The following is a 19,957-nucleotide window of genomic DNA, read 5'->3' as shown; positions in this document are numbered from 1 at the left end:
AGTAGCATAAAAAGAATAATGCTGGTGCTGTGCTTTTAGTAATTGAGAGCCTAATCAATTCCACATTGTAATTGCCCCTGTCATCTGTTTACACACCTTTCATCGGTACACAATCCTGATGTAGCCCCGCAGGTTGGGAAACATCTGTATCCCCGCACTCTGAGCACAGCGTAAAGGTTATGTTGGAAGAGAAACATCAATAACGTTTTGCAAACAGATTTTGTACTCATTTAATTCATAATTGTGAAATATTAGTGCTGGGCATCACTTTCTGCCCAAACAGAAAGCTTTCCTCTTGATTTGTATATGACAGTTGATATATTGAGATAATCTGAAAGATTTTACTGGATGCATTATTAGTTTACACTATGCTATTGTCGTTTTGAAAAAAATTGCAGGCCAGTTATTGTCATCAAACTGAATAATTTCACATATTCCAAGTTCAGCTTAAAATTTTAAGGGTTTCTTTTTCTCCAATTATAATTTTCACACCTCTTATATTTCTAGAAACTCCACAGGCATCACTAATATATTTCCATGAAGATTGACTTGTAGCAGCCTTCTATAGGGATTAGAGCTGACATCTGTGTAACAGTGCCTGAGAGAAAAAAAAATATTAATATAGTTCCTGCTATATGATGATAGACATTAGAAAGTCATTAACAAACCAATTTCTGAAATAGAAACTGACTCCATATTGGGCATTCTGATCTTGGTCTTGACCTAGCAGTGTGATCTGGAACCAAGACATGATTGCCAAAGACCTATAAACAACCAATTTAAGAAGGAGCTTTTTTTTTTTTTCTTTCTTCTTCTTTAAATTCTTCAGGCATGTGATATGAATGAAATTAGAGAAAGCAGTGTGTGGCTTTTCTGGTTTTCTTGTTTTAACTCCTGTTTTCACAGGCCAACTCCCCCACCCCCTGCCAAAAATATATATTTCATTTTCCTTGGGAAAAGTGGATTAAGAGTAGAAAACTTACCACACACTTTTTAATACTTCAATTCATCTGAAATGCATATAAATGTAGCAAAGTCAAGTGAAAAAGAGAAGCATGGTTGATCTCCTTGGACTCTAGGCCCTCCTGGTTATTCCCAGAGATGATCCACTTCGTGCTGCTCATTGGTTTGCCTGCCAGGCCCTGCACAGCATTTCCACATGTAACATCTTCAACTTGAATGAGGGCAGGTCAGACTGGCTTATTCTGCAGTTCTTCAGTGGAATATTCCCTCAATTCTTCCAAACTTTATAAGCTTACAGATACCATTTTAATCAATGCAAATGCTTTTCATCTTGCTTCATTGATTTAATTTGCAAACTTTCCCATCAACAAATATACATGAGTGCCTGTTACTTGCAAGCTACGAGCGTATCTACCACAAAGCTGCTTCATTCCTAGCCTGTTCATTCAAGTTGCTTGTCATCCAGGAGTCAACAGCTATATAATTAAATATGTCGTTGACTGGGTCTCTCTAGATCAGTCCTCTATTTTTTAAAATTGCATTTTCTATTATCATAAAGTTGTTTGACTTGGTTTGTCAGGGGATTACCATCTTTGGTTTCATCTATACAAATCTTCTCTTGATTGTGTTCATATTACCATTCGGATTTCATAATCTCCCTGTGAGAAAGTAGAAGTTTAAAAGAGGTGGGATCAGCACCTTTGAGGAAATAAATAAGGTGATTAGTCTCCCTGTTTCACAGGTGAGGAAGTTGAATACAAAAAAATCTCAGAATGAAAAGTCCAGCTGGATACGAATGCACTGTGGCCTCTGGATGCACACATCAGGATAATTTCCCTTCCTCTTATGGATTGGACAGAACCAAACATTCCAGGAGTGATTGTTTGCAGGCCATGCTAAAGGTACCAGAGCAATTCCCAGCACTGTGATTTCACCACACAGTGTAAACAGATGGCCGTGGTTCAGAGAACCAGCTGAATGCTTCAATCTGTCGGATACAGCCATAAGGGTAGGCAGACCATGTCTGAGTCACACTGCAAGCCAGAGTGCCATTGCTGCTGTTTGATCATTTTAGATTTAGGGACTTGCAGAGAAAATACCCTTTAGCCTTTTTATAATTTAAAAAAGATCTTTTAGAAAGTAGGAAGCAGGGAAGTGTCTTTTGTTGTTTTGTTGTCCCCATCAACTAAGAACGAATTTTTCATAAAAGAATTGTGTAACTATCCTTTTGTCTTGATCCAATTGTTAGAAATTAATTTCCTCTGTTTTCAAGGCAACAATGACCTTGACCTAACGGGTGCCTTTGCTCTTTATGTGCACACAAAGTCATGAAAATTATGCAATTCTGTATCGATACCCCTCACAACATCTGAGGAGAATTCATCCAGTTTGGAGTAGTTCAATTTGAAAGGAATTTAATTGCCATAAACTGTATTTGTAAACTAGTTCTTTCCACCACATCTAACAATTTCATGAAGTAATTGTTAGCAGAAACAAAATCTGTATTTATTAATGTTTATTGTTTTTCAGCCGAAATTAATTTTCAAAGCATACTTTTGAGTGCCATTTACATTCAAAAATAAATACAGCAGATGTGTTATTAGGCCAGCTTCAGGATATTCCAGGAGGCCTAACGTGCCAGCATTTCCTGCATGAAGGCAAATGAGTAAAGCTCCGGAGGGCTTGGCTCTGCAGAACTAATGTTTTATCTAATCCACTGCTTGAATGAGACATGAACAGATTTTTGCTCTGCTACAATACTGGCAATTAGCAAAGTCTTCCTAGGTCTAGTTCCATTTAGTATAAAGTAAATAATATTTATGATTTGGCCATTTCTGATATATTCCTGTGGCTTCTAAAATTGAAAGAATGAATTAAAACAAGCTGTTGTATTGAACAAGCACCATGAATGATTTTCTAGAGTGTAGGATTTGGGGGGGAAATCTGATGTTTCCTATACCTAAGCAGGGACTTATGCTAACTAATATCCACAGGAGGGCTGCTTAATGTTGCTCTTTAAAACCTCCAGGAAGAACCATGCGTATTTTTAACTACAGGGAACTGATGTTTAATGATATAATTTTCAATCTTATTTTCTGGCCTCATTGCATAGGACCTGATAGAAGGTTTCCTGTCTCCACTTATCTTTTGTGTATTTCTTAAGATAAAGTGGACATCTTGTTAAAAGATCACAAAATACCTATTTTATTGCAAAAGTCTTTCTTTCCACATAAAAGATGAGTCTAGACACAGGTTCTCAAATTGCCAACCTTCCTCAACTGAAGAAAGGTGATGGAGTGAATTAGCTCCCCCTCCTTCAGAACAAAGCTTTCCACATATTGTTGTCTGCTGAGACTGGGCCCCACCTACCTGGGCAGGCAGGTCATTCTCCATGACAGGGGAGACACCTATAGTACCTCCACTCCCCCAGAGTCCTCCACCTTCAGGAAGTCCCAAAGGCACTGCCATGAGTCTTTTCTAGTTGCTTCTGCCTTGATGCAAAACTTGTATTTTGAGGAAGGAATTTTCCAGTCTCAAACATTCCAGGATGCCTTTTGATTTTCTCTTTCACAAGATGGGGTTTGAATGTTTAGAAGCAAAGTTTCAAGACCTTTGATGGGGCAAAAAATGAGTGTGAAGCCTAGGAAAAGTTTAAGATTTTTGTTTGCTAGGTTTCAGGAGCATGTTTTTTCCTTATGAAGGTGTAGAGAAACATTCCTTACCTCAGTGACTTTTAAATGTTGATGTTACTCCCTAGCAAACATTCAAAGTTGGTTTTGTTTTTCTTGCCTAACTGACTAATCGTCAGTTATTATAGGGTTCATGTGAAATCTCTACTCTTGGACAATTTCTTCATGTTTCTGAGTATAGAAGAGTAATTGTGGAGTGTCTGCGGGCTCAGTAGTTACATGTAACTCTGACGCTCTGATTATTTTGTTCCTCCACCCTATAGGCAGTGATACCCCACGGGGGTAGGTAGGAAAATTGGACAGAGAAAGGCTACTTCATGAGGCTCTCATGGGGAATCAGATGACTGAATGCCTAAACTCATCTTTTAGGGCAATAGAAAAAAAAAAAGGACTCTTTCAATATGTATATTTGTGCAATGGCTCCAGATCAGTAAATCTCCTAAAATATGTTTTGTTTGTGTGTGTGTGTGTGTGTGTGTGCGCGCGCGCGCGCACGCGCCTGAGTCTTCCTAATTACAAACTGTGCCAATAGCTGATGAATTGTTGTAAAGAGTAAATATAACTTGAAGCATCAACTCTAATATCTGGCATGTAATAAGGATTAAATAAATATTAGTTGATATTAAACTACAAAGCCTTATACACAAAACTTAAACACAAATTCTCCTAAATAGAGAATTTTATACTTTAAAGATGGCATGATTCCCTTTTAATGCTGTTGGCAGTATGAAATATGAACAGTCTAAATATTTAATGTTACTATCTTTACCTTTGAAATGAAAGGAACAGAAAGAATGTAAAAGATTAGGAGAATTGAGGATATGTAGTCACAAATGAGGCTACAGGAGAATCTGATTTGTTTCGTTTTTATTACAGTAGCAGAAGCCGGTGAATTAGTTGTTCAAGGGATGACAGCAGTATTCAAAGGCATTAATCTTTATTGTTTAATTTTTCAAGTAATTTAAGACTGCCCAAGCTGTTTATCTTTCGAAGTTCTACATTGGTGTTTTTCAAAGTGGGGTCTTCTGATATCTAGGTGTCCCAGGACCCTTTTAAGGAGTCTGTGAAGACAAAACTCTTTGTGTAATAATTCAAATACTTAATTTGCTCTTTTTTTTTTTTTTTTTTTACTCTACTGATATCCACCCTGATTCTAGAAAAGCAACAGTGAATAAAAGTGCCTCAGCATAGTCATGGGGACAGCACTAAACGGTGACAGTAGCTATAGAATCACTGCTGTGTACTTGAAGTTAAACAAAAACAAAAGCAAGGCCAGTTTTTTTCCTGTGAATATCCTTAATGAAAAATTAAAATTATTTATTTTTAAAATTAAATCTTGACTCTGAACACATGTCTTTAATGTTCAAAGTGACTAAAATATGCACAGAGTGCTATTGCTGCTGAGGTACAGCAGTCCTTTATGGAAAAGTATTGTGCCATTGTGGAGTTGGAGCTTGAACTATTGGCTTTTTTTCCTGGAGCACCATTTTTTCTTGAAGAATGACGACATTCAAACTGTGGTTATTCAGATTTGAGCTTTTGGCAGGCATTTCGTCAAGCATGAATGAAGTGAGCTGGTTACTTTAGGAAAAATGACTGATAGTGCTTGTTGCCAATGATAAAATTTGAGCTTTCAAGGAAAAAAAAATGAAAAATTTAGAAAGCTTATATTTGCCATTATGGGCTTGACAGCTTCTGGAAACTTGAAGGCATTTCTGGTGAGATTAATGGTGATATTAACAAATGCGATTATTTGATATTGTGTCATGAAATATGTCAACTTTTGAGAGATCTGCATAACTTAGGAAACAGAAATTTTCTAAAAGACCAATGCATCTGACAGCATCAAACATGGGTTAAAGATCCATTAAAACCACAAGCTAGACCAATGGCTTTTAATAAAATAGAGTATAAAAAGCTCACTTATACAATTTCAGATTGCTTATTGCAACTAAAACATATCATTTTTTTATGTTTTGATGTAATATTAAAGAAAAGTATTCACAATTATGTGAAAAAAATCACTAAAATACTTTCCCCCTTTTTTATTTTCTTTATTTTCTTTTTTTTAATTGGTTGTTCACAACATTACAAAGCTCTTGACATATCATATTTCATACATTAGATTGAAGTGGGTTATGAACCCCCAATTTTACCCCAAATGCAGATTGCAGAATCACGTCGGTTACACATCCACAATTTTCCCCCTTTTTTAATTTATTAAAAAAATTAGTTGTAGATGGACATAATACCTTTATTTTATTTATTTATTTTTATGTGATGCTGAGGATTGAACCCAGTGCCTTCCACGTGCTAAGCAAGTGCTCTTGCGCTGAGCCACATCCCCAGCCCCTCCCTTTTCAATTACACATATGTGAGTGACCAGATTGTCTTAATATTCTTCAACCAAAAAACTAAATTGCAACTGACTGAGACAGAAATAGACATGAGGATACAGCTGCCTTCTATTATACTAGACATGAAATCGATTCACAAAAACAATGCCACTCATCCCACTATTTTTAAAAACATAGTTATTTTCATTTAAAATATTTGTTGACATATAGGTGGTATAATATTATAATTTTAAAATAAGTTGATAAAAATGCTTTAAAAACTTTCCAGTTTTTTTTTTTCTAAATGGATAAATATTGACAGGTGTAACCCACAAAAGCAAAAACTTTCTGGAGGCCTCAATAATTTATTCAGAATGTAAAGTGTAGAGGATTTGGAGACCAAAAAGGATGAAAAATGTTATGCTGGGTAATCTCCCACAGAGAGTTGAAAAAGTTTACAAAAATATTTAAGTTTTGCATATGGAATTTTCAGTCTGTGGCCTAATCCATTCTGGGCAAAAGTATTCATTCCTGGAATCAATTTAAAAGGGGAAATGTTATAGATATTGTGCCAAATAATCTTCCCTAATTCCTCTCCAAATCAGAAGTTTCAAGAGCACATTAACAGATTATAAACTCTGCAAAAGAGAGAACATATTGGGTGAGGGAATGGTGTTCTGGTTGGTAAACCTTTCTCCCTCCCTTCTTTTCTCTCCTCTTCTCTTCTCTTCTCTTCTCTTCTCTTCTCTTCTCTTCTCTTCTCTTCTCTTCTCTTCTCTTCTCTTCTCTTCTCTTCTCTCTCTCTCTCTCTCTCTCTTTCTCACCAGAGATTAAGCCAGAGGTACTTAACCACTGGGCCACATACCCAGTCCTTTTTATTATTTTTCATTTTTTTTTTTTAAATTTTGAGACAGGGTCTTGCTAAGTTGCTAAGGCTGGTCTTGAACTTGTGATCCTCCAGCCTCAGCTTCTCGAGTTGCTGGGATTACAGGTGTCAGCCACCAGGCCTGGCCAAATTTAACTTTCTAATTTTGTACTTTGTTGTTGTAATGTGCATTATTGTCATACTTTGTATTGCTTTTGTTATTCTTAAAATGTTTTACTTTTAGTTTGGAAATTTCAAAAATTGACATAAATTCTGAAAAATAATGTAGCAGACTAGATGAACATATCATTCAGTTTTAACAGAGATTAAATTGCAACATTTGTCTTATATCTGACTCTTTAAAGGAAGAAAATAAGAATGAAAAGAGGTAATTCAAATATATTCTTTTGTAATCTGCTTTTTTTTTTCATCCTATAGTTGTTTTTAAGGTTTTTATCCATGTTGAAACATATATTTCTGGTTAGTTTGAAAACTATTGTGAAGTATTTTATTATATAAATAAATTTTCAAGTTATTGGTTTTTTTTTAATACTTAAAAATTTCAATTCTTTATTAAAGCACATATGTATATAACACAAAAATAAGGCAAAAAATGTTTCTCATACTGGTCAATATATTTAATTAAATTTTTAGGAAAGCAATGACAATTCTAAGTATTTATATCTTTGGATATCAAAATAGTTGCCTGAACTGGATTTTGGCTCTTTGATTTAGTTTTGCATAGATATTCTAAGTAAGTCGTTTATTTATATAAATTATTACTAAGCCTAACTTGATATTTTTAACCATAATCTTGAGCATGAACCATTGTGTAATGTAAAGGAAAAATATGTTGAATTTAATGCAATTCCAAATCATGTGCATTTCTATTCTTGAGAAAATAGTGTTTGGGTACTAATTGTGTAATTGGTCTAGGTAACTGTATGGATTGAGTGTTTGTGTTCCTCCAAAATTTATGTAGTGAAGCCCTAACCCCAACATGACTCTATTTGTAGATAAAGCCTGAGAAGATAAAAACTAAATGAAGTCTTAAAAATGGGGCCTTACTCCAACAGGGCCGGTGTCCTGGAACTAAGAGTTAAAGCCATGCACAGTGGTACATGCTTGTGGTCCCAGCTATTTGAGAAATTGAGGCAAAAGAATCAATTGTGTCCTACCTAAAGTTAAGGACAAGACTGAGCAATGTAGTGAGGCCCCTTTCTCAAAAAGGGAGGGAGAGAGAGGGTCCAGAGATTTCTTTCTTCCAGGTGAGGACACGGCAAGAGGACTTCTGTCTGGAAGTCAGGAAGAGAATGTTCACCAGCAACCTGACCATGTTGGCACCCCAGTCTTGGACTTTCCAACCTCAGAACTGTGAGAAATACACTTGTGTTGTTTAAGCTAGCCAGTTTGTGGTATTTTGTTTTGGCAGCCAAGCTAACACAATCACCTGTGTATTTTCACATTTGTGGGGGGGCATTGTAGCTTTAAGGAGTAACCCAAACAAATGTCTTCCTGGATTTTGTTTATATTCTGCATCTCAGAACTGGTGAAGCAAAATTAATGCTGGAGTGATCTGCTTCCCCTGACTGGTTCACTTCAGAATGGATGGAGTTACCCCTTATGGGGCCTGAGTAGTCCATTCTCTATTAGTATCTTAAGTGCTAATGGATAAGGTTATCACTGCATATTATTGTCATTACTGTCTTAAAGACAAAAAATTGACTTTCTAAGAGTCACACAGACTTAAACTACAAATCCACTAATCCATCTATGCTATACCACTATTTGGGTTCAAAATTCTGTCCTGGACATTTTACTGGGATGATCTGCATCACCTTAAAAAGAGCTCTGATACTAGGAAAGTTTGTGCAAAGCCAGGGAAGTATTAAATGACCTGGACACTTTTAGCATTCCAAAGGTGATGTTATGTGGAGCTATAGCCACTTACAGGAACCAACCTCAAGCCAGTGAGTTACCTTGGTTAAGAGTCAGCAAAGCTAACTGCTGAGGTGGAGAGAGCAGCTAGGTGCAGGATTTAGGGAATGGTGGCTACTGGCCAAATTCATGGAAGGAATAGCACTCTCAGGCTGGGTGTTTGGTGAGAATTTCTACAAGGACATGAACAGGACTTTCAGAAACTAAGGATGTTATAGCACCCCCAAGGGATATTAAGAAGGCAGATCAATTTTAACCTGGGGGCCTGAAAGGGGAAGGGAGGGAGCAGTTCCAGAAAAATCCATAGAATTGTGCGAAAAGGCCCCTGATGGGAGGTTCCAGTGCCTATGAAGACTCATGGCTGCCCACCCCAGAGTTTCTGCTCTACCTTCTCTTCCTCACTTTTCCCCATGTGGGGCACCTTCACTCTTTCCTTATTACCCTGTTTGGTTTCCTTCCTCCTAGTTTCCTAGGTGATTAATGTCCTTCTCCTTTACCACGCCCTGCACATAGGAAGCTCTGTGAGCATAGGCCCTATCTGTCTTCTTCCCTGCTCTATCTCCAACCCCTGGACCCAGTACCTGGCATGGAGCAAGCTCTCCAGGTATGCTTATTGGATCATGGAGTGAGTGAATGAATGAATAAATGATTGGGGTATTTTGAATGTTCAAAGTGAAGCATGACCTCATAAGTAAGAGGCTCAGAAGTAGCCGAAGATAATGTGGCAGAGAGCACCAGGCTGAGAGATGCGGAATTCTGTGGCAGAGAGCATCAAATTGTGTCTTTATGCTGTCGTGGCTGAATTTCTTGGCCCAGAATTACACTGAACACAGTCATTATTGAACCCAGCATTCCTGCAGTGTTGTCCTTGCTGCCTGCTAGAAAGCATAAACTGGAGGGCTTGATAAGTGGCAGCAAATGCTCTTGTTTTGCGTGAGAATCTTGGAAACATCAGGAACAAAGTCAATTTAATGCTTCTTTTGAGAAAGTCTGATAGGTTAGGTAATGCATTTACATTGTTTTTCAAACTGCATGATTTAACTCTCCATATTGTGACTGTATTACAGAGAGTTTATGATCTTGGTCTGTTGGACTAGAATTTTAAATATTTTTTATTAAATTAAATTTCTTATTCACTTCATGGGTCAAGAGGATCCCTTATGCCCCATTAGCTGATAGAAGCAGCGACCATGCACTCTATCATTTTGTCAAGCCAAGCTTCTCTCAGCAGTTGGTATTTCTGTTGTGCAAAGAAATCTTCCTCCATCTTCTCACCCCTTGCCATCCTGCCTTTACTTTCAGCTTTTTCAGGAGTATTTCTGAATTGTTTTGTCATTCACAGAAAATCCATTTTCCTTTTAGACATAGATGAACCATGAATTTTGGTATTCTTGCCCCATTTAAGATAGGTAAAGAAACTACAGTGAGCACATTGATTGATGGAGAATTACTAGAGGGCTCGACAGTGCTGAGCACTGCAGTGTAAGGAAGAGCAAGGTTGACCTGGCTCAGGCCTCATGGAATTTCTTGGGGGGTGGGGGACAAATTTTAAAAGCCAAGAAAATGAAAAATAAATAAAATAACTGAGTTGTATAAGATAGACTAGTAGGGCCCAGGGGCCCTACTTTAGGTAGAGTGTTCTAGGGAGTTCTTTCCGAGGGGTAGTCTAAAGGGTGAAAGGAAGACCAGGCAGGGTGGGGCACTCTGGGAAGAGGGAAGAGGGCCAAGTCCCTGAGTCAGGGAGGAAACACTGAGCATATTTGTGGCATCAAAAGGAGGCCAGCAGGGGTGAGTCGCAGTGAGTTAGGAAGAGTGGCTTGTAGCAGAGCTGGAAAGAAATACATTTCCCTGCAGGCCTTGCTGGGGATGCTCGGCTTCCACATAACTGTGGTGGGGTGCTGGTGATGGTGTTTAAGCTGGTGTGGAATGATATCATTCCCATTTCAAGACACTGGTTCATCTGTGGTGAGTGGATCAGAGTCAGCAAGTGTTGCAGAGGGTAAATCAAATCAGTTAGGAGGCTGTGACCATGGGACTCAGGAGACCTAAATGGTGGTAAGGGATATGGAGAGCAGTGGAAAGATTCATGATATATTTCAGAGCCAGAGTTAAGCAGACCTGCTGATGAATTATGTACACGTGGAAAAGAACAATAAATAAAACTTTCAGGTTTGTGGAGAAAGGACAGTAACTTGTATTGGTGGGAACACTGATTCTTGAGTGTCTGGATTTTTCTCCCATCTTATAGTAGCAACTCCTTCCTAAGATATTTGTTTTGTTTTTGTGTTTTAATCCCTATTAATAACTGCAACCATGCTTTTATAATCATTCTTGCTTAGCAACCATGGAAAAAACTAGAGATGCCTGAAGAAAGGGGGAGAAATCAAGTTTACTTCTATGAGAAAGTCCTGAAACCTGAAAGTCTGCACTGTATAAAAGATAATGAGAACAAAAGGGTGATGCTCAGCTTTCAGAGAGGACTCCAGTGTTAAATAATGCTCTTCTACATCTCCAAGTGCTGCTTGTCTCTTTCCAGTACCATGTTTTCCATATTTTCTGTAACAATTTAAGATTCTTAGTAGCTGCTTGACCTTGGCAAAGTTAATCTCTCTGCATCTTGGTTTTCCTCTCTCCAAAATGGGCCACATACAAATGTCTACCCCACAGGAATGTGGTGAGCCCCAAGACTGTGCAGATCAGTTGCTTCCTGGCACACAGGAAGCATGGTTGAATGTCAGGATTGTTGGTACTTACAAAACAGGAAGGCTGAGTAGGCATTAAAAGGTTAGGGAATGGTTTTGAGGGGAACTGTCTCAAGTTCTATTGTTGATGCAGTCAGTTTGAATTATTCATTGGAAAAACAATGAAAACATCAATTATCCAGGTGGACCTAAGTCTGGCATGCAGGGAAGCTGAAGACTCACAATTTAAAATCATCAGCATAAAGTTGATTTTTTTTGAAACACGTGTAAATGGATCTCATTTGGGGATAGAGGTGGGGTCCAGAGTTAATCCCTGAGCTCAGCCAGAGGAGTAGAAGCCAGTAAATGAGACTGGGAAAACGAATCTGACATAGGAAGGAAAGTATGTGAGAACATAAGGAAAGAACAAGAGAGTAAATGACTCTATTTGGAGCACTGCTGAGGGTCAAGGAAGGTGTCCATTGGGTTTAACGGTATGGAAATCATTGGCCACCTGGACAAGGATGGCTTCCGTGCAGCTGAGAGAAGGTGGTATATTGGGAATATGTTGGGGGTGAGAAAGTAATGATGGCTCTTGTAGACAACTTTCAAGAGGACTTACTTGCAAAGAGTGTAGAGGGGCTGAGCCGCCATAGGAAAACAGATATTCTGTGTCACTTGTTTTATTTCTACAAACGAGCAGCTAGAGTGGCATTTTCAAAGTGGGAGTTTGGTGATGCAGGGGAGGAACAGGATGACTGAAGGAGGGAAATCCTTGAGAAATACTAAGGTCCAGAGCAAGCATGGAGGTACTGTCCTTTAATGAGAAGAGGCTTAGTGCTCAGGAAAAGAAAAACAATAAGATGTAAATGTGGGCTTTGGTGTTCAGATGAACAATTTCTCTGTAATTTCTATTTTCTTAATGAAAGATGAAGTAAAATCATTAGCTGAGGATGAGGGCAGTAGAGGAGTTCTAGAAGCTTCCAGGGCAGGGAACGGCATGAAACAATCACCTCAGGAAGTGGGCAAGGTCGCTCAAGAAAAAGAAGTAGAATTGCTGGCTGATGGAGTCCCTATCTGGGGTTTGAGATACTGAATTTTAAAAGGGGCCCATGTGCTTGATTACACGATCTTCTCCAGTAGGATTCAGTGGCTGGGAAGCATATACTGTAAAATATAAGGTTATTCCTGTGGCCTTTAAGTTCAGGGATGGAATGAAATTAAGAATGCACTAGCCTAATGGTAGGAGTTGCATTAATGGAGACAGCTCTTAAAATTTTAAGGAACAACAACTATCCTTTTCATCATCGTGGCCTGTTGCAAATGCCACTTCCAAAATGAAATAGACACCAAGCAGGGATTGGAGACTGTTTACTTGCAATGTACTCTGAGCCAGTGGAAAGCTAGGCCCACAGTTGTTGGCACATGGCATCATACTGAGGTGCACTGTGCTTCCAGGAACAGTCACTGGATTGGTCCCATGGTACCAAAGGAGGCCAAGGTGGTGATACATAAATTGAAAATGCCAAGGAGAAATGCCCCAACAGTTATTTCCATATTAGTCTTTTTTACAAACTGAAAATGACTGCATAATTGTAGTGAAATGACTCAGCTTGCTTTTAATTTTCTTGAAATGTCCCAATGACTTTTGGCTTAGTTTTATGGCAATGTATGAGGAGGAACATAGATGTGTGAAAGTACATGTGGGTGTGGGGTGGTTGTTTTCACTTTGGCAAAACTAAACTATCTGTGCTCAACATCAATTCTTTCCACGTATGCATAAAAAACAGATCCAATTGGCTTTGAGAACAGGCCAGAGATTCTAAATATGTTCTCTTCTCAGGTTACCTGCTCAGAGAACTTTTCTAAACCAGGGCTGTGTAACCCTAGTCTGAATGTGTTCTAATTGTCTCTATCCATTACAGCAGGCAAATTCCTGCTCCTGAGGGTATGTGCACTGTGAAAGACCTTTATTTGATACAACAGCCATTATAAGCTGTAGCTTTGAAATGGGATCCACATGAATCTAAAGTGGACTAGAGCAATGATTTCTACCTGTTAGGAAATATAAGATCCCATGTTGTGAAAGGAGAGGGGATTTTATAAAGAGGCTCTGTTACAAAAACCTTAAGGGTCAGTAGAAATTAGTTTTGTTTGGAGACTTTTATGATACACCTGATAGAATGAAAGAAATCCTTGTGGGTTGTTGGTCATGCCAGTAACAACAGGACCATGGCTAAGGACCCTACTGAAGCACAAAGTTGTGCATACAAAAGGGCTGCAAGAAACACCCTTGGAAAGGCTTCTTTACTGGGGCAGTGCATATCTGTGGGAAGAACAGAATCTAAAACTCTCCTTTCTACCATGTCCCTTTGTCCTGGGTAGCAAGGTAGCCAGTGTTGTACCCAGACAAATATTTTACCATTAAGCATAGTAGTAGACCTGAATTTAGTACCATGTGATATTTGTGAGATCTTGAGCTCACGCTCAACTGGGAACTTGTAGGTTGCTGTGAAGCTCAAGTAAGCCTTGCAGATTTGGGATGTAAAGTTTGGGGATGTCGTATGTGTTGCTCAGCGCTTTTCAGCTCTATGACTTGTTCCTGTTTGGTTTGTCCCTCAATAGTTCTCTCTGATGCTTCCTGTAGTAGCATCTCTCCTCAAATGTCTAATCTCAGAAACTTCTGTTTTACAGAGAAAACACTTAAATGAACTCCCTCCAGCTTCCAAACTTCTCACCTACAAGTGTCTTTATGAGTCCCATTCCATAGCACCTCCCTGGGGCTATTTCTCTTCCAGGTTGGTGAGCTCGGCCTCATCCTCACACACTCCAGGCCCTTATAAATCATGCTCCATCTTTTATCCCCTTGGTTCCTTTATCAGTTTTTCCGTGTCTCCTTCCTCTCACAAAATGATCAAGCCCAAATCCTTTCTATTTTAAAACAGTTCCCCACTTTGCAATGAGTTTCTTAAGCTTAAGAGGTAGGAACATTCGGGATTCTTTTTTTCACAAATCTAGTTCATCAGAAAATGCACCCCCTCTCCTTGTTCTCTTCCTTCCTTCCGCCACTTCCTGAATTTGGGCCTCACCATCTCTAATTAGGAACATGTCTTCTTGCCTTTTCTCTGTCCTTAAGTCTGTACTTCACAAAACAGACAGAGGTGAGGACAGGCAGTTTCCTCAAGCATGGCCCTCAGTTTGTGCTCCTCCAGCCCAGAGCTTCAGTATCACTGGGGAAACTGGTGAGACATGCAAATTCTCTGACCCCAGTCCAGATCTGCAGAATAGAAGCACTGGGGACGGGGCTCATTACTACTGGAAAAACCCCCAGGTGATTCTGATGGCCTGAGGTTTGAGAATTACTGTCCTCCAAGGTAAACAAGGTGCTATGAATCTGGAAAGGGATATAGATGCTGGGAGGTGGCCTTGTCTCCCACAGCCTTCCAGTCAACATAAGCTCTTACAGACCTTGTCTATAAATGTGTTGGATCTCCAGGTGAAAACCAAGCATGTGGTTTCTTAAATAAATGCCTAATATGACCTGTGTTTGGCTCTCCCAGGGGCAGAATTGAGGTTAGTTTCTTTCCTTTCCAATGAATTTTAGAGGTTTGTTCATGCTGGGAAGCAACAGGCTATCACTTGGACTCCTGAGAACAAATGACCTTTGTTGGCTGGGAGCTGTGTTCTCTCCCTAAAGCTTTCTGACAGCACAATCTCTGGTACCATGACCTTGGTGCTCCAACCTTCTGTGGCTCTGTCCTTTGTCACAGTTAATTCTGACCTTGCTTGGTAGATGGCATTTGAGTGGGACTTCAGGGTTAAGAAGGAATTTGGTAAGTGAGGGGAAGGAAATTTCAGGCTGAAGGAATGTTACAAACAAAGAGCAGAGGGATAAAATTACAAAACATGTTATGCCACCAACCAAAAGAGAACAGTGTGGGTTGATGACAAAAAAAATGAGACTGAGAAAGTAGTTTGGAATCAGTCCTGAAGGGCCTGCTAAGGAATTTGGACTCTATATGGGAGATCACATAATGGAAAAATAAGAGTCATAGTGTTAGGAGTGTTATATCACATGTTAGTATCTCAGGGATTATCTCTGTATCATTTTATTTTCCAGCCAAACACATGGATAAACATCCAATCTGTGCATCAGTACTTTCAGAGCTGAGTTGAATAGGCTGATAAATCTGCCTGACCCCTTGTCTGGGGAACTGAGTAACAGCTACATACACATCAGCACACTGGGAAACACTGAGAGATCGGCTTTGACTAAGCTGCAGATGTCTGATTTTCTTTCCGAGGTGTTGACACTGGTGATCCAGGTGTGGGAATCTTTAGCGGTGACATATTAGCTCAGAGACGTGAGAACTGAAGACAGCCACGTGGCTGCGCGGAAAAGCACCTTAAATGAGACTAGTTTCTTCTTGAACATTATCTCCCCCTTCTCTCACTCATCCACCTTGACATCTCTTACTAAGGGATGTTTTTGATCGACCAGAGTGATGACTGTGACTTATTAAAGAAAACAACGACTAGGTTCCTATTACATACCTGGTTTTGAACAGGCACCAAGACATCTCCCTTCTGATGGGGAGCTCTTCCCTTTTTAAGTGGCTGAAAAGCTAACTATCCCTAGATGATCCGTGTGATCCTCAGTCATTAGTTTAGCCTCTGGCTGTTTTGATTTCCAAGTGATAATAAAGAACTCAATGAAGAAGCCACTGAAGAACTAGCCCAAGCCCACAGAGGAACTTCAAATGCCTGCCTCTGGTTAAAATGGATTTATCTGATCAGTTTAAAAGATTTGCTGCCCATATCTGGCTTAAAAGTCTAAGACAAAAATTTAACAAGGAGGAGAAAGGAGAAAGGGCACGGATTTTTTTTTTTTTTTAATAAATTAATGTCAGTTTTTCTTATTGCTTAATTTTCCATCATTATATGTTGGGAGATGAAAGAAAGAAGCAAGTCATCCTTTGACTCTTACTGCAAGACATCTCTGCCTCAACTGATTAAAAAAAAAAGAAAAAAAAAAGCCGGATGGTATGAAGCCCTAGAAATGCAGCTCAATCACTCCCTGCAATTACTGTGTCTTATTGATAACTTGCAGCTCTATCCAGCAAATGCCATCTCTGGAACAAAGCCTGTCACAGATCAGACTGAATCCATTAAAAAGCTTTGATTAACGTGTCCCTGGGGTGTGCTGTGGAAACTTTTTACGCCAAATGACAGCCTATTGCTGCTGCTTCTGAATTGTCCTCCTGAAACACTCTTGTGTTTTAATCTAGTGCACAGTTTAAATTAAAAAACGGCAATGACTTTGTGTGACCTAAATACGATTCACTTCTATTCAGGGTGGGATTTATCAACTGCTAACAGATTAAGTGTTCAGAGAAGCAACAATTAACCTTACTGTGTGTGACTAATATTAATTATAAATAAATAAATATTTTATATACACACATACACACACACTTACATGCACATATACATTATATGTATGTTGTGTATATAATCTCTGGTTCTTTCGTGCATTCTTAAACAAGGCCCAGAGGAAGGGCCATGGTTAACGTGCTTAATTTAGTGCATAAGGAGCTTTGTGTTCATCCTTAGAGGAAAACAAATTTGTGTGTGTTTGTGGAGCACAATAGTCACCACCCTCCCACCATTCTGCATTTTTATTGGCTCCTGAAATGGATGCTATCATGAATTGCAGCCTTTTGAAGCAAAGATAAAGCTTAGTCTTCTAAACATGGAGTTGTTAGAAGCTGGGACCTGCTGGTTGTCTGCACAAATAACTTCTTTCCATCCTAGGGGGAAATTCAGTCTTGATCATCTGAGATGTGCTTGTGCATATGCATGAATGTGCATTTGTGTGTGGTGTGTGTGTGTGTATTTGTTGCTATTACACTCTCCTAAAATACAAAATAGTGAATGGCTACATTTTGAAACTGTCATGAACTATGTTATACAAGAAAAAATGATTCTCTTAGATGCCATAATAGGATATGGTGAAAACCGCCTAGAGAAGAAGGGCACCCATCCTCCTGCTCTTTTACAGTGTTTTATTATTTTTGATGCTAGCAATTGAACCCAGGGCCTCACACAGGCTGAGGATGCCTTCCTCCACTGAGCTACACCCCCAGCCTACTTCATGGTGTTTGAAGTCTCTGAAACTGGTAGAACACAAAAAGGTGCTTTTGTTGGCAGAATCCTTATGCCAAATTTATTATTGGTAGCTATGAATTATGGCCAAAGGTGAAAAGAAATCAAAGTTGTACAGATGGAAGCATATGAATTGGAGAATACAGTCACTCTGGGGTCCCTGTCCTGCCATCTCAGTATATGGAGACAGCCCTAGCTCTCCCAGCACCTGAGGACCAGAGTCACGCTCTTCTTGAAGGCTCCCAGCTCACCACTGACTGTGAGTACGTGGTACTGCCATCTTTCTCCAGAGGAACTTCAAATCCCTGCCTCTGGTAATATGGGCTATGTGGCCAGAGAGGGAGATGGAGGGATCTTAGAGTGAGAGATAGTTCTGATCATTTTTTTTTGAAAAGAATTTTCCAATTAATTTGGGATATACAAAATGTAATGGCCTCTATGTGAAGAAGTGGCTCCTAGTGACTGGAACAAGCTGGATGATGTGCAACAAGTGGGAGGTGTGGGGACATGATTTGTGAGGCCCAACAGGTCTGACACTCAGAAAAGTAAGCCAATTACCATCATGTTGGACCAAAAATATGATATTTTCCTTCTTGGGAATTGGAAGTGTTTTTATTTGGTTCTTTTAAAACTCACCCAAATCTCATCAGAATAGAAGCTTCGTGAAGTGTGTATGCTCATACCTTGCTCATTGCTTTTAGAACTGTATAAGCACATAGTTAAACACCCACAGGCATATGCTGAATGAATAAACGACTAGTCTATAATACTTTTATTTGCATTACTTCTCAGAAAAGAGCACCTCATGATCTATTTTCACCAAATGAGCAATCCAAGCTAGGTGTGATGGCATAGGTCTGGATTCCCAGAAACTTTGGAGGCTGAGGCAAGAGAATCTCTAGTTTGAGGGAAACTGAGTGAGACCCTGTCTCAAATAAACCAATGAATAAAAAGGGCTAGGGGTGTAGTTCAGTGATAGTGACCCTGAGCTTAATCACCCATGGGGGGGGGGGTGGGTGGGATGGGGATGGAATGAGCAATCTGTGCTTGTTCCTCTCTCTAGGGTTATGTCATGATAGGGGTGTCAGGCATCCTAACAGCTTACAGGCATATCCTTGTTAACCTTGAACATCTGCTTGTAAATTTACTAGGAAAGGAACAACTTTTTTAAAAATTCTTTTTGAAAATTATTTTATTTATTTATTTTGATGTGATGCTAAGAATTGGATCCAGTGCTTCACACATTCCAAGCAAATGCTCTGCCCCTGAGCTACAGCCCCAGCCTCACAAATTTGGTTTTGACAAAAGAAGACCTTCAGCAATTGGAGGGCTTCCAGCAGTGAGCTTACATACCATCAGAGAGTCCAGCCCTTTATATTTAGTCTCTGTTCTGTTACACACTCTATTAATAGATCATCATCTCTGGCAGCCTGGGATAAACTGGAGTCAACTATATTAGAATAAATAGATTAATGACTGAATCTTTTGATCAGACAGGGTTCTGATCTGCTTAGCTATGATGGCTCACGGAACTACAGCACCATTTGCTAAAAAAAAAAAAAAAATAGCAGCTGATGAGAGCCAAGCATGAGGCTGCTTAGGAAGAGCTTCCTTGGAGAAGAATAGAGAGGTAGATGTAAAACAACGGACTGAGCATTTGTAAAACAGAGTATCATCCTCAGTGCCAAAGCTTTCCAGACACTAATATTCTTCTGAGTGTCTTAAAAGCTTTGGCACTGAGGATGATACTCTGTTTTGGCTTTGAAGATCTGTTTTTACCCTTGGATCTGGTATTGTACTTCTAAGACTTTCCAGTCAAGGAAGGAGTCCAAAGACAGAAAAAAAAAAAAAGAAAAGAAAATATTAGATGTGAAAAAATAGTCCAAGGGCATTCTTCATTCCAGGGAAGAACTGGAGGGAAATCCAAATGTTCCTAATAGGGAATTTTTTTAATTAATGATTTTCTAGTAATGCGATTGTATTCTAGATGATTATTAAAATGTTAAGTAATGATAGAGGGAAATCTGTAAGAGAAAAAGTGCTTATTAAGCAAGAAAATACAAAACATACAGGTTTACAAAGTAGGTTACAAATATATATATATATATATATATATATATATATATATATATATATATATATATATATTTTTTTTTTTTTAAAGAGGGAAGAAAAAAGATGTTGAAAAATATCCCAGAAGCAAATTTTTATGGAAGCTGGGAAGAACATCAATCCCTGCAAGCATTGACCAAGTATTATTTCAGCACTTTCCCAAATGTTCTCATGGCAAGTGGGTGTTGTAGATATTATCATCTCCAT

This window comes from Spermophilus citellus (assembly GCF_964194105.1).
Source record: "Spermophilus citellus genome assembly, chromosome: 1".
NCBI lineage: Eukaryota > Metazoa > Chordata > Mammalia > Rodentia > Sciuridae > Spermophilus > Spermophilus citellus.
The sequence above is the reverse complement of the archived record's forward strand: the minus strand, read 5'-3'. Positions refer to the sequence as shown.